The following is a 14,244-nucleotide window of genomic DNA, read 5'->3' as shown; positions in this document are numbered from 1 at the left end:
AAAAATAATTTGAAATTAGTGACGTCACAATGACGTACCGGCGCTGAAGTTTCGGCCCGAAATTAAAAAAGCAAATCACCAGCCCTTCCCCTATCGAGAAAATGGGGGTAAGCGAAGCTTGTCGTGTGTGTATCTGATCTTCCTGGTGATTTTCTTTCTTTGTGTGTCGCTTTATCTAACTCTTTCTCTCTATATATATTTTCTCTCTCTCTCTCTTTCTACTATATCTTTTTCTTATTTTCTCTCTCTTTTTTCCTCTGTCCTTCGTGGTGATTTTCTTTCTTTATCTCTCTTTCTCTCTCTCTCCCTTTCTCTCTTTTTTTTTCGTCCCTGGTATGTGCCAATGAGCTTGGACCCTTTCTGCACTATCGCCAGGATCGGCCCACTTTTCAACGTGACACCGCCACCACCGCCGAAACTTGCGAGCCTCTAAAGCTTCGCTTAAAAATAAAGTATGGCCCGTGCGCTTTCTCCTAGTGAACAGCTTCTTGCCACGAAGTTAACGAAAATACAGTTTTGAAAGAACACTTTCTCATACACGGGAAAGAATAAATCGTTTTTCTCGGCAACCACTGCACAAAATGTGATGACGTATGTTGCGTTTAAAAGAAAAATTTTAAATCTATAGTGACTGTTCGTAGCGAATTTTCTGTTTAGGCCGTCAATTATTAAATAAAAAATTATGAAAATCTCAAATTTTCAGAAAATGACATTGTCATGTTTACAACTCTATAACTCGGCAATGAAAAGCGATATCACAATTCTGCCAATTGAATCTAATGGTGCATCTAAAGCGCACAAATATGATGTTTGAAACATGGCTCTAAAGTAAACCACTAATATGCGATTATGGCTCTTGCGAAACCCTCGTAAATAATGTAACAAATAACGTAAAATATCATTTGATCTATCAATTATGTCCGCGTTGGAGGCTCTAAGAATGCAGTTTACAGAACTGCGATATCTCTTCTCGTTGCATATCCACCAATTTTTATATTTCTTGTTTCTATTTTTAGAGCAAAAGCTCTACTACGCCATGTCTCGCAAGGTCATTCATCGCGTCGCAATGACGTTGAGCCGCCGAAGCGCAGGTATGACGTCACTGCACGTGATCCGCTGCGGAGAGGCGCCGCAGCTACGCTCGCTCGGTGCCTCGCCGCTGTGGTACCACGTGACTAGGCGAGGGTTTAACGGCTGCTTCGCTGGCACTTGGTCGCTCGGTCTCGCCATGGATGGCGCGCCGGCTGGGCCGTCTGTGCGTGCGCTTCAACGCAAGCGACAAGCTGAACCCAATCATCCAGTAGATGTAGCTAGACGGCAGGCTGCGAAATCTCAAGCAAAGATAAAGTTTGGCTGCTGAAACACCGGAGCAAAGGGAGGCCACATTAGCACGTTATAGAGAAGCTTCCTCAGACCCTGCAACGTCCGCTGCAACAGCCTTAGACGTGGTCTTCCAGCGAGCATCACTTCATTCCTCAATGTGTGTAGCCAAAGTTGCCACCATTGCTAACTACATCACGGATCATAAGACCATCTTCGTCACCATTCAAGAAACACAGAGATACACCATCATATTTGCAATAAAGTCTAGCTTTAATGAAACACAGTGTGCACAGTCTTTGCAAAACCAAGCCAAGCAGATATTCGCTCGTGATAACTAGGTTTACAAGAGTTAAACCTCAGGCATTTTTTTTTGCAAACTTACAAATTTTTAAAAAATTATTGTAATACACTCAGGCCCTAAATCAAAATTTTGCTTCTAACAGTCACTAGAATTAAACGTTTTCTCTCAAATACAAGGAACTGCATTAAAATCGGCCCAGTGATTATCTCACAAAAGCGTTTCTGCGTATTACATGTATTTGAATAGGTAGCATCAGAGTTGGGCCCTGAGCTCACGCTTCCTCTTAAATGTCTTTTTAAATGAACAAAACGTGTCACGCTTGTTTACGAACCTCCATAGCCTCCGAGATTTATAGTGCCGCTTTCTAAGGTGCCTTTACCCACGAAACACACAAGCAGCTATTTGATGTCTAAAAGATGTTTTGAACGGCTAATTCAAACGTCTAATAGCTGTCCTGGTCAAGACATTTTCTAGCCGTGGTCGTCTACAGGTACTTCAGTAAGCCCTGCTAACGTTACGCTAAAAGTTGCCTAATAAACATCTCGACAAGAACAACTTCAAGAATGGTATTAGACGCTTCCAGAATTCTGTAATAATGGCTTCGGAAACATTATGCAGGCTTTTATAAAACATTTTGACAAGAACAAGTTAAAATTTTATTAGACGTTCCCAGAATTTTGTTACAAATTAAGCTATAAAAACCTGCATATTGTTTCTGAAGCCATAACATATAATGGCTTCAGAAACAATATGTAGGCATTTTATAGCCGTCTTTAAAGCAGCATTTATAGATTGTCATCCTACAGCGACGTGGTAAGCAAAATTATTGGCAACTTCTTCAGCATACTATGCATCCTTATGCTAGCTTCATAGTACACATGTTACTACATAGAACTGAAAATTAAATTGAAGTATTACATTATATTATTTATAACATGCATAAAATTTTTAAACATGTCTAATGTGCAATAGACATCCAAAGCAAATGTGCATAACATGCAGAAAAAATTACAACCTGTCCTTGTGAGAAAGCAGCTTTATTGAGTAATAAATAAAAGGACACACGGAATAATTTTACAAAATTATAAAATACAGCAGAAAAGGTGACCACATAAAATAAGACGTAGCTGCAGTAACCACACAAATCCAGGTCCCTTCCCTCTTGGATACCACTGGCTGCCCACAGAAGTTTGCTCTGCAATACAACAGTGAAGAAAAAAAGTCAATAAGCCACACTTGATTTACAATAAAGATGTGCAATTCGGTATTTCAAATAGCAAAATATGTGCCGTTGTATTACCTCGGTCCCATTTACTTTATGCATTTAAGCAATACTTTCAAAATCTTATGCTGCACGATGACGTTCAGAATTATGTTGCAGATATGATATGAAAAAACTACTGTAGAGTGAAATTAAACTGGCAAATGATTTAATCCACACACGACTTGCAGTAGGTCATTAGCAGTTAGATGGTTTGCAAACAAATCTCTTACAAGAGTATGTTACTTTTATTTAAGTAGTGGTGTTGGTGGGTTGTAGCAACAGGCGGGCTTAGCCTGGCAATCAAGGCTGGCACCTGCTCCTTCCGAGTGTCTCTTACAATATCACTGCGGTATTGTACAACATGCCAATAAAACCATTGTATTCTTAAAGGGGCCCTGAAACGTTTATACAATACAAACAGCAATACAATTAAGCTCTGGCTTGCCATGACTAACAGAAATGGCAGCCACATGGCGCCAAATAAGAAATAACAGTACACAAAAGAGGTGCATTAAAATCAAAAGAAGCCACTTAACAGAACACTCAAGCCTTGCATGCTCCTACAGGGTTACCTTAAGATTAATTAGGTGTGCATGAAACTGTGCAAAACACCGTTTGACCCCTCTTCATCTGTTTGCGGAACATATGCCCTACAGCAAGACAAACAAATTTGTAGCAGCATACAAACGGTAAAATGCCAAAAGTATGGAAACAATGCAGCGATTGTGCACGCACATAAACAAAGCGACCGAATAAGTATACATTCAGGCTCTGGCTTGCAACCATGCAACTTACCTTGACAAAACAAAAACAATGGCGCCAGCAGACCTTGTGGCTCCGTGACAGAGTAAAAGAGCTGCATAGGAATTGGAAGGAGACAGTCAACAAAACAGTCAACGTTTTGCTCGCATGCCCAATTTCTTAAGTGGCGAGCCATCTCTGTCGAACTATCACTCTGTTCCGACGGACGAAACGCTGCCGCGCACTCACTTTGCTCACACGTCTCACTTGGCTGCGATGCAGTAGAGCTTGAACTACTGTCCTGTTCGTCACTAAATAACACTGCACTCGCTTCTTTGTCCGGCGCACCAATAGGTCCTGACACATTCCTGTCATGCGCGGGTCTCGCGACACGTCGCTTGTAGAGCCGAAGCTGTGCTCCGATATACCATCGTTTGACGAGACACCAACAGACGGAAAAGAAGCTGAATGCGGTGTGGGCACTCTGTCCGTACCGTCAGTTAAACGTGACTCTCGTTGGACACTTTTTGGCACGTGGAAATCGCAAACCAAGGGCTCGACTACAGCATTAAGTCGACGATATTTTTGCTGTCGAGATAAGGCTGCAAATGGCTTTTTCTTCCTTTCCATTGCCACATGGAGCTAGAATTTTTGCAATAATTAAGCCAATTATGTGAAACTCCAGCTTTACCTCCCACAACACAAAAGAACGTTATTTTACATACCGCGCATGCAAACATATACGAGTCTAAACTTCGCGCCAGCATGGGCCCGCCAAAACAAAAGTGGCGTGCAAGTTGTAGCAGGTAAATGCGTACGTACCGTAAGGAACTACACCACCGTATCTGCAGGCACTTGTCAAGTGTTGAACGTGGACCACGAGCGGTAGAACCATGAGCACCGGCGAGCGAACGCTTGCGAGCATGAGCCCGGCCCTTTGAATCGCTCGCGCTTAAATTAAGGGGTTATACCACAGAACACCCATACAAACTTAGAGAAGGGAAACTGTACCTTCCACAGTGCAACGAAAATGGTTATACTGGGCTTTACCACAGCGGCTTTACTCGCACTTAGGGTGCCTCGATGCCAGCGCTGCTTTACAGGGTGGGGATAGCCTTTGAACCGACCCGCGCCGCCGCTCTGGCTTTTCGGCGCCATGTTGGTTCTTTCGCGGCGGCTGTCGAGCTGAACGGACGCGCGCTCCATTTGCTTTCTTTGTGGCGTTGTGGTGCGAGAGCTCGTGTTTTGTGTAGTCCCTTGTGATGTTCGTGTTTGTTAACGAAACATGACGGGCTGTTGTGTCGCTCTGTGCACTGGATTGACCGTAAAAGAGCCGCGGATATTTTGTTACCCCCTGCGACGTTGAATGAAGAAATGAGCAGCGCAAGTAAAACGTGACAACTGGATACCGACGGACACAACGAAGATATATGCGAGTGAGGATCATGATTTTGTTAAGAATAATGTCCCTTGGTAATCGTTTTCATTTTCACAGAGAAGTTGCTTGTATATGTTGGCGTGCGTTTTCTAGTGATTATAAGGCTGCAGTATGGTGTGATCGCCGTGTTCGACTTGTTGCAACGGCGTAGGCTTATTCTATACGTTTGTGAATTGGCCTTTTTTGTAGCTAGAAGTATTGGGGCACTTGTAAACTCGTTTCCTGGATACGCGATCGATGACAATACCTACCTGGTCGATTTTTTCTCAGCATAAATTAAACGAGCACAAATCATCACTCCGCGGAAGAGAGTGATGAGAGAAGCTACTTTATTCTCGACTTCGAGGAAGTTTCCTCTCTTGAGGAAGATGTGCTCGCCCACTTGACACGCTTTTTGTTAAAGCCGATTATCCGTACTGTGGAACACTCCTCTGTGTGCATGTGCATGCTAGCGACTGAAGAACCTGGACAGGAACACCACCTTACTCAAATAAATGAATATGTCCAAGGTCGAAATTTTTAATTTATGGAAGCATACAAATTCTACACTTTGTGAATGTGACAGTGCTTTGAAGTCTTTTGCTGAAGCTCAAGATCTAAGCTGTCTGAGAACTCCATTGAAAGCACCGAAGGAAATTATTGGAAATAATGTAACCTTGCCAGGAAACCCATGTTATCAGCACAAAGATGTGACTGGAAAACTTCTTCAGCGGTGTGTGTCCACATATCTCCGCATCTATCTGCGATGGCTTAACACTCCTGAAAAGGCAGCTAATGCTAGCAAGACTGTAGCAGGTACGAGCGTGCAGTAGAGCAACCACATTTTAACCAGATAACCTCGCTGAGAGCTTATAAATGAAATATTTACTGCTTACTTTTGTAAATAAATTCTGTTTCAGTGTTGAAAACTGTTCTCTGTGCATTTTTCTTCTTCAGTAGACACATAAACTGCTGCCTACCTACTCACGCGACGTCTCCTAATTTTTCTCCTAGTTTCATAAATATGACGGGGCAACCATATAACGCAAGATCACTATTAAAAGAGTTTCAAACTTAAAATTTCATCCAAGTGTACAGTTCCAGTAATATTTGTGGGACGTTTACCAGTTAAGTGAGTAAATAAAGAAGGGGGTAACCTAGCAAACAAATCGTGCCACCTTCAGCTTGCGATGCGAAAAGTGTCGGACAACCTCTTTTGAAACGAGCACTATATGCAAGCAAACTGTTTATCAGATGGTAAAGCAGAAATTCTGCATTTAAATCGCGTCGATATCGCCCTTAGCACGCCTACCGCCCTTTCTTTCTGCCCGATGGTTAATCTGCAGCCGCCACACGCCCAGCGCCTCCGTATTAGAAAGAACCAAGATGGCGCCGAAAAGCGTGGGTGTCCCCACCCTGAAAGCGGCGCTGGGCATCAATAGCAGTTCGCTCAACGTTTGCGACTGCGCGCGGCCAGGGCCGGTATTTTGTAGCGATGCCTTATGACTTATTCTATACTAGTCTTATCATCCACCGCTCACGGCCGACTGATCCCGTTGATAACGCGAGCGGACCGTCGCTCTGACCACTGACAAAGCGCGATAAGTGCGAAAGGGCATCAGCACCGGAAAGGCATCGCTACAAAATACCGGCCCTGTTCTGTCGGTGTGGTGATGATAGCTGGTATCGCAATTCCGGCTTCTTCAGCGCTTGTTAACGCAAAGGGAAAGGAAAACACGGCTGTGATAAGGACGCTGCAGACGGGCGCGCACGTGTGCGCCCGGCCGTTTTCTTTTTCTTTTTTCTAAACTTTGACTGTAGTGACAGACTCACCCCTATCGTGCAACTCGCCATGGCACGGGTGAGTTTTGCAGGCCGCGCGGCAAACACGCACGTTGTCGACGCGGCGATCGAGGGAGAAAATCGGAAAGGAATCAAATAACCCCGCTGGCTTTTTCTGCTTGTTCACCCAAAGGGGGAAAGCAGCGAAAGGATATGATGCGACGTTAACGGATTGCATATGGCTTGTTAAAGTCGCACAGAATGTAAGGCGGCGCGTCGGGCATACGCATTTTAAATCTTTTTCACTTTCATGCGCACGCCCAAGCATGTTGCACATTTTCCGACAAAAACATCTAAAAAAGTTCTTGAGTTAGACGCTCTCAAGACATTCACCAACGTATAATCCGGCGACGTCAGAGGTGCGCTGTTACCCCAGCTGAAACACAATAGTATATTTGATTAACCGTACTTCCTGCTACATACTTCCAAGAACATCTGTTTAACATCTTCGCGTAGACCAAGACGTCTATAGCCGTTTGTAGCCGTTCCGAGAAGTTTTTAAGACGTTTTGTGTTTCGTGGGTACGTATACGCGTAGTGCACCGCCTATAGAGGCGCCACTGATGGCCACGTAGCGGGCGCTTTTGAAAGTACGTTCGGGAGCCGCAGCAGACGACAACCCTTTGCAACAAGGATGGCTGAAGTTCCCGGCTGCTATTTCTTCTTTGTTGGGGTGCCAGAATGCTTCTGCGGTGACAGGTTCAGGAAAGCTGCGGTCCTCTATGATGAGAGCGGACATGTGCACGATGTTACCGGAGTTTGGGACAACTCAGCCCGCATACGCGCCAGGTGCGTCCTGAAGACAAGTTCAGTGAAGCCTATAGATTATATATATATATATATATATATATATATATATATATATATATATATATACCAAGTAGTGCTCATCTTAAGTAGCCGCTTGGTTTTGTTGACCAATGCCATGTATCGAAAGGTCTTTTTTTTTTATTCTACCCTTGCTGTATAACTGTTTCTAAATCTCATTTAGAGGAACACATCGTTGGTGCAGACTTATATATCTCAAACGACTACACACATTGAAGTGATCTTTCTGCCGATGAATACATGTGACATCGTCGAATAAGTGCCGTCAAAGTCACCTTAAGGAGAGCAATTGCGAATTTGCTAATGGATAGAGAGAGAAAGAGTGAAGGCAGGGATGTTAACCAGTCAAGAGTCCGGTTGGCTACCCTACGCTGGGAGAAGGGAGAAGGGGAAGAGAAAGAAGGGAGAGAGAGAGAGAGGGTGGGGTTATGGAGACGCGCACGGACTGTTATTGGAAATGCGTACACGAGTCAATGAAGTCGCCAAACGCATGGGTAAATAAAAGTGCGAGTTAGCGCTGTACTGCCGATTCAATTCCGCTGCATACGCCAACGAACAGCCTTTCTCGCTGCAGTTTTCACAATTTAAAATTCCCTTAGTGACCTGCGTGGAAATATATAAAGCTAAAGTCTTACCGACGTTTCAGTATTTTTTTCCCCCGAGTGTTACGGAAGACAGATGCCAAACAGTACGGGGTGATCAGTACTGATTCCGCCAAAACTTAACACGTGTTAAGTTTGGCGGAATTTTCAAATATTGCCAATGGCAGATGGCATAATTCTTGTCCTTGAGCTGGATTATTCGAAGAGGCGGACATTACTAGCACTAGAAATAGAAAAACATATTGAACTAATTAACAAAAATTCACTAATTTACTTCTTAATTACTTTACGACACATATTGAAAATTACGAATTGTAGCCGGTGAGCTTGCAAGACATATCCAGGCGAAATGAATCTCCGGGATGACACCAGTTTCGAGATATTATTTCCCGAAGTGTGGGGCGGAATACATGCGCGTTCCAGGTACTTTTTGCTTCAATGCACAAAAGAGCGTTTTCTTAAAAAAGTAAGTGAAACACTGCATTTTTAAGGCGAGTTTGATGGCGCATATCTCCAAACTGGTGTCATTCTGGAAATTAATTCCAAGTGCACACGCCTTTAAAGCTCACCGGATACAATTCGTAAATCGCAATATGTGCCGTAAAGTAATCAATTAGGAAGTTAATTAGTGATTTTTATTTAGTTGAATATGGATTTCGATTTCTCGTGCAAGTATTATCCGCCTCTTTGAATAATCTAGAGCAAGGACTAGAATTATGTTATCTGCAACTGGAGATTTTCTTTTTTTAATTCCGGAAAACTCAAAAAATGATCACTCCGTACTTAACGGCGGAGCATGCGCCGGACAAGTTAGATAGGCGCTGCCGGCAAGGCCGGGTTTAGTCTATTGCGGCGTAGGCATTGCACACCTACGACGAAAAAGTTCATAAGAAAGAATTCACTTTAGTACGAAATGCACACGCAAACATAACTACGCCGTGAGACAAACAAAGCATTTGCGTGATAGGTCTCATACATCATCAATGCGTAAATACTTCCCAAACGTGACGCGGACTTTTCAACGAAAATCAAATAGGAATCCTCGCCCTGAGGTACCTCTATACTACAACTTTCCCAAGAAACCTCGATCAATATCGAAGATGTCCTCGGGCGAAAAGATTAAGGCTGTTAAAGAAGCGCTATAATGTAGTGATTCCGATCAAACACAGCGTGAAAGAAAACCTCGCATTTAAGGAAAATCAACAGTTCTGCATGAAGAAACTAGCCACAGTTCAACATGCGCGAAGCCACAAATAAATAGACGCTGATCCAAAAACATGCACCGCATGACAGCTGGTGCGATGATTTAACGGGAGTCATAAATTTAACCAACAAAATGATTCCTACAAGCATCAGCAGCTTTAACATACAATACGAAGTACTCGTGCAGTCGTCCACTCTAGCTACAGCAACACTGTAAAGAAGCGGTAAGCGGCATTCAGAAACTAAGAGAAATGTCTTTAATCCGCATGCTGCACCGCGGACAAAGCGAAAAAAGCATAGTAGGCCATGATTCATTTCGTCGCTTACCCATACAAACATGATCGAGTGCTAAGAACACCGAGGTGACGAAAGAAAGCATGAGAATAAGAAATTTCCCGCCGGACGGCGGCAATTCATATCTGCCGTTGCTGCCACTCATGCGGCCTCGCGGGGATCGAATGATATTAGGACCACGTCAGCGGCAAGTTTTTGCAGGTATTTTAGCACCCCACCACAGCAACAATTCTTCTTCGACATGCCTTAAAGCTTAGCCTACCACACACATGGGAAGAGTGTTGCTTATTTTGCTCCGAAACTTGAACCAAACAGAGAAGCACGCGCGACGACGCAGAAGACTACGGCGGACGGCTGCCTAGCTCCTTTCCCGATCGAACTTCGCAAGGCCGCCACCAGTGGCGCTTCAAGCCGAAGTCCACAATCTGGATCTGGATCTGTGTGATGAACAGAACCTTATAGTAGTTAACAGGGAGAATAAGTGTCATGGACAGGTAACGTGGCAATGCGGAAACAGGCAGTCATGTATCGACTACGCCTTAGTCTCGGAAATGGTCTATGAACAACTAGACCAAATGATAATAGACGAAAATGGAAAAAATAGCCTGGGAAGCAATCATAGACGTTTAGAATTAAAGTTTGGGTGAGATACTAGCGCAGAACATGAATCCATAGCCTCAGAGTTCTTAAAAATGAATGACGAGCAAATAACAGAGATCGCAAACAACATAGAGAAGAAAATTGAGGATTTTCCTACGGCAGTCTGGGAATATAAGGAACTGGTGGACCTTATGCAGCATGAAATAAGGCGGACACGGCAAAACAATTGTTGGATTGGCAAGAGGAAACCACGTAAGTGGTGGAACAAGGAAATAAAACAAGCTATAGAAGAGCGTAAAGAGGCATCTAGGGCCCATCGAGAAGCCAAAACGTTGGGATTACAAGAAGAGGTGCTCCTTAGATGGAATACATACCGAGAAAAGAAAAGGGTTGCGAGTGAGCTCTTGCAAGAGAAAATTAAATGCGCAAGTGAACGTTGGGTGCATAACATTCACAAAAGAGACAAAGGCGCTCCAAAAATATTCTGGAACCATATAAAAGCACTCGGAGCTCCAACTAAAACTCGCAAACGGCTATAAGGGATGAAGACGGTAACATCTACGAAGGAGATGATGCGATGCGGTACATCACAGACGTTATTAGGGATAACTTCGGCACGAGAAAAAGTGTAGTTCAGAGAACAGATCCAGCAACAGCAGAGAGGCCAGAGAGACGATATCCAGGGCTAGTTCACCGTGAGAGGCCAGAGAGATCAAAATTTAGCATAGAAAGCTTTTATTGGAAAAAGGCAGCAGAAAATGTCCCTAACAACACGACAGCAGGACCCGATGAAATACCAATACAGCTAATCAAAAACCTCGGTCCAAAAAGCAAGGCACTGCTGACTAATGCCATAGAGCAAGTGATTAGAACAAAGAAAATTCCCGTTGGATGGCGTGAAAGCAAGATGAATCTCATCTACAAAGGCAAAGGAGATAAGGATAAGACGAGCTCGTACAGGCCAGTTACAGTAACGTCGGTGATATATAGAATGGCAATGCAAGCCATAAAATTAGAACTGTCGAAGTGGGTGGAGAAAAACGATGTATTGGGGGAACTACAGAATGGGTTCAGGCCAGGCAGACGCTTGGAAGACAATATGTTTGTACTAACTCAGTGCATAGAGATTTCAGTAGCTCAGAAAAGACCTTTATGGATAGCATTTCTAGATATTAAAGGAGCTTATGACAACGTAGACAGGGAATTGTTGTGGGATATTCTTCAATATGAAGGCATAGATGACGATTTCGTGGAGCTGCTGAGGGAGATATATAGAGACAACCAAGTACAAGTGGTATGGGAAGGTAGAAAAGGAAATGAAATGGTGGGAATTCACCAAGGATTGAAGCAAGGATGCCCTCTGTCACCATTGTTGTTCACGCTTTACGTCAAGGGTATAGAAAGACGACTAGAAAACAGCGAATTAGGTTTTGATTTATCCTACATGCGTAATGGACAAATGGTGCAACAGAAGGTCCCCGGACTGATGTACGCAGACGACATTGTGCTACTAGCGGACAATAAAAAAGATTTACAGATACTTGCGAATAGCTGTGGGAATGCAGCGACAAATATAGACCTTAAGTTTAGCACAGAGAAATCAGGAATTATGATCTTTAATGAACACACGAGTAACTTCGTGGTGTCAATTCAACAGCAAGTAATACCCATAGTGAAGCAATACAAGTACCTCGGCGTACACATAAACGAAGGAAAGAATTACTCAAACAACCACCAAGATAATGTGAAAATAAAGGGGAAGCGGAATGCAGCAATAATGAAACACAGAGCAATGTGGGGCCACAATAAGTATGAGGTGGTGCGTGGAATCTGGAAAGGAGTAATGGTGCCAGCGCTAACATTCGCAAATGCCATTATATGCTTAAAATTGGATATATTGGCGGGTTGGGAAGTTAACCAAAGATCAGTAGGCCGGTTGGCTTTGGGAGCCCACGGTAATACCACAAATGAGGCAGTGCAGGGTGACATGGGTTGGGCCTCTTTTGAAGTCAGAGAAGCACAGAGCAAAATTAGTTTTGAAGAAAGGCTCAGGAACATGGATGAAAATAAATGGGCGGCTAAAGTGCACAAGTATCTCTACATGAAAAGCGTGGACACAGAATGGAGGAAGAGGTCAAGGAAGTTGGCAACCAAGTACAGGATAATCGAAACTGCAAATAGACAACCAGGAGTCATCAGAAAGAAAGTGAGAGAAATAGAGACCGTGAATTGGATGCAAAGAATGGAAATAAAAAGGACAATGGAGATTTACAAGAATGAGAAGAAAGAAATTAGAAGGGAAAATCTGTACGATAACACAAAGGGCAGTGCCTTGCTATTTGAGGCTCGAGCCAGTTGCCTAAGGACGAAAACATATCGGAACAAAGACTCGGAACTAGATGAGACATGTGCATGCTGCAGTAAAGATCCAGAAACCACTCAGCACATCCTGATGGAATGCGACGGGGTCCACCCAGCGAGAACCGTAGGTAACGTGCAACTCCCAGAAGCGCTTGGTTTCAAAGTGGAAGGAAACATAAACAGATCAGCCGTAGAGATCAGCAAGAGACGATTGGAGTACTGGTGGAAAAAAAGCACAGAAAAGATGGATACCACTTGATCTCTTAAAATCATAGGCAGCGGCACAAGGTAAATTTTTGAAAAAGAACAATAATAATGAGAGGTTTACAAACATGCTAGATAAAGAACATGTATAGTACACCTGATTAAATCAAGCAGGCTAGGTGACTATTTGTCGCTGCCCCGTTTCAAAGGGGATGCCAATAAATCATCATCATCATCACAAGCCGAAGAACAGAGGGCAGCAGAAAAGGGGGTGGAATTGGTGCATTCATTCATAAAAGTATGAATTGGCAAAGGGTCAAACAGGAATGCAAGGAGCATTTATGGCTAAAAGGGAAAGTTGCAGGAGAGCAGACACTCTTTGGCTTTGTATACCTGTGGACAGGAGCAAATGCCAAAGAGGAAAACAAAAAAATGCTGGAATGCATAACAAGTGACATTAATGAGCTAGGAGAAGGCTGCGAGATTATTATACTAGGAGATATGGACGCACACATAGAAGACATGGACGGGTACACAGACTCAACAGGCAACATGATGCTGGATATGTGTGAAATGCATGACTTAGTTGTATGCAACAGTACTGAGAAGTGTGAAGGGCACATAACATGGGAGGTAGGGAGCCTGCAGTCGACGATAGATTATGCACTAATGTCACATAGGATGCACAATAGGCTAAATGTAATGAACATAGATGAATATGGCTCCAGAAGTCTAGGTAGTGATCACAAACGTATTAAGGTGAGTTTTAGAAGGGAAATGAAAGTAGGTAGAAGGCAAGATGAACAACCAGGAGGGATATTTTACTCGGAAAAGCAGCTTGAAATAGAAACCCAGCAAATTGAGGAAGTAATTTCAGAGGATACAAAAACAGAATGGACATATGCAAATTAAACAGGGCTATTTGAGGTAGAGCTTGCTAAGGTACGAGTCAGGACAAAAGGGAACAGAAGACGTAAACCCAAGAGCTGGTGGGATGAGGAGATTAAGAAGGCCATAGAGAAACGTCAGGAAGCATCCAGGGAACACAGATATTCAAAGCAGAGGGGTGAACCAGAAGCTGATGTAGGCAGAAAATGGAATAACTTTCTAAACTGTAGAAGGGAAGCATCCCATTTGATCAATGAGAAGATCAGAAGAAAGGGGAGCCAATGGTTGTCAGAAGTAAACAAAAAGGATAGAAAAGCAGCGAAGAAATTTTGGAAACATCTCAACTCCTTGAGTAATAAGACTAGCCTAGAGCAGAG

At 43.4% G+C, this 14,244-nt stretch overlaps 1 long non-coding RNA gene across 1 annotated transcript; it reads right to left on the bottom strand.

Moving 5' to 3' along the window:
* Window positions 1-2,685: 2,685 nt before the first annotated feature.
* Window positions 2,686-4,592, bottom strand: LOC125944867 (uncharacterized). The gene is made up of 3 exons (XR_007466567.1): window positions 4,452-4,592; window positions 3,684-3,744; window positions 2,686-2,819 (listed from the first exon to the last, which is right to left on the bottom strand). It is a non-coding gene; the product is annotated as an uncharacterized LOC125944867 (long non-coding RNA).
* Between the last annotated feature and the right edge of the window lie 9,652 nt (window positions 4,593-14,244).

The sequence above is a fragment of the Dermacentor silvarum genome, chromosome 4 (assembly GCF_013339745.2).
Source record: "Dermacentor silvarum isolate Dsil-2018 chromosome 4, BIME_Dsil_1.4, whole genome shotgun sequence".
NCBI lineage: Eukaryota > Metazoa > Arthropoda > Arachnida > Ixodida > Ixodidae > Dermacentor > Dermacentor silvarum.
This window is presented reverse-complemented; position numbering and strand designations above follow the sequence as displayed.